Source organism: Sorex fumeus, unplaced genomic scaffold, assembly GCF_029834395.1.
Source record: "Sorex fumeus unplaced genomic scaffold, SorFum_2.1 ptg000070l, whole genome shotgun sequence".
NCBI classification, from domain to species: Eukaryota; Metazoa; Chordata; class Mammalia; order Eulipotyphla; family Soricidae; genus Sorex; species Sorex fumeus.
In genome coordinates this window covers 2,589,341-2,590,830 of record NW_026606127.1, presented here as the reverse complement: position 1 = coordinate 2,590,830, position 1,490 = coordinate 2,589,341, and the positions used below count along the sequence as shown (strand labels likewise).

Below are 1,490 nucleotides of genomic sequence, written 5' to 3'. Positions count from 1 at the left end.
TTCCTCTTTGATTTCGTCTCTACACCAATGGTTGTTTATTACTTCCCTCAAATAAAATATTTTCTTGCCAAGTTTTTGTCTGTTTGATCTATTGAGAAGTGAGAAAGTACTGTTGAAATCTCCATCTAGCATTGTGTTGCTATCAATGTTTTTCTTTAAGTCTATTAGAAGTTGTTTTTACGTATTTTGCTGATCTGTCATTAGGAGCATATACATTGAGGAGGGTGAGTTCTTTCTGATGTACAGATCCCATGATCATTAAGAAATGACCTTCACTGTCTCTTATAACCTTTAGCCTGAAGTCCATGTGGTCTGATACTAGTATTGCCACTGCAGCTTTTTGGAGGTGTTCTTTTCTTGAAGAATCATTTTCTAGCCTTTGACTTTGAGCCCATGGTTGCTTTGATTATTCAGATGTGTTTCTTCCAGGCAGCAGAATGTTGGGTTCAATTTTCTATTTCATCCTGCCATCCTGTGCCTCTGAATTGGTGCATTTAGTCCATTGACATTGAGAGAGATCATTGTGATGGGGATTTTTGCTATCTTTATGTCGAAATTTGGAGTACTTGTGGGGCTTGTCTTAGCTTAAAGTAGCCCTGTTAATTCTTAATGCAACAAAAATATGGAACACTTTACAAGTTGGCCTGTCATCTCTGTGTAAGGATCATGCTAATCTCTATATCATTTCAATTTTAGTATATGTGTTGCCAAACTGAGTATAAGAGCTGATTTTTTTCCCCTATTTTTCTCTTCTGATTTCTTTGAGTGTTGTCCTTACTCACTCCTATGGCAGACAGTGATTCCCAATCTAGGAAGGTATTTCAAAGCAGCTTGAAGTGATAAATTTAGAACATTAATGTCCCAGAAGGAAAAGTATGGTTTTTACCATATTATCTTTTACCATACCCAGGGCATCAGTTTTGCAAAATAATCTTTTGGAAGATGGAGAATCAGTGTTGTTTAATGCTCTTCCCTGAAATCTTCATTAAGAAAATTAAACTGGAGCCTTTTGCTATTCTCACCTCGGTCCCGTGTACATCTCCAGAAAACGGTGGATGACGTTGTCCGCACCTTGACCACCTTGAAAGTAAGTAGGATTTTTCTCCTGAAGGAAGAGGTGAGAAGCATATTGATGATTTCATTCCACTTTATTACAAGTTCAACTTGAAGGGAAGGTGAGACTCATGAGGCTCCTGTAAAGGACAGAAAAAGGGTCTCAATGTAATTTAATGGCCCAGACACATTAACAACACAGATGACTCAAAGTAACCTGTGTGCATCTTTGTGTGTATAGTGAGTTTTATATCTACTCATAGTGATTCTCAGTCATTCCACATGGGCAAAACAGACCTGTAATTAAAAATCTAGTTCTCTGAGCAGAATGGGCTTTCTTAGGTGATTGAACATGTGTGTAATATTTTATTACTAAGCACATACAACTGTTTGAATGATGTGTACTTTTCGATCAAAAATTAAGTCCAAATATCTCT

General features: G+C 37.0%; 1 pseudogene; it reads right to left on the bottom strand.

The window, feature by feature from the left end:
* Window positions 1–616: 616 nt before the first annotated feature.
* On the bottom strand, window positions 617–713 carry LOC130037039 (uncharacterized; annotated as a pseudogene).
* Between the last annotated feature and the right edge of the window lie 777 nt (window positions 714–1,490).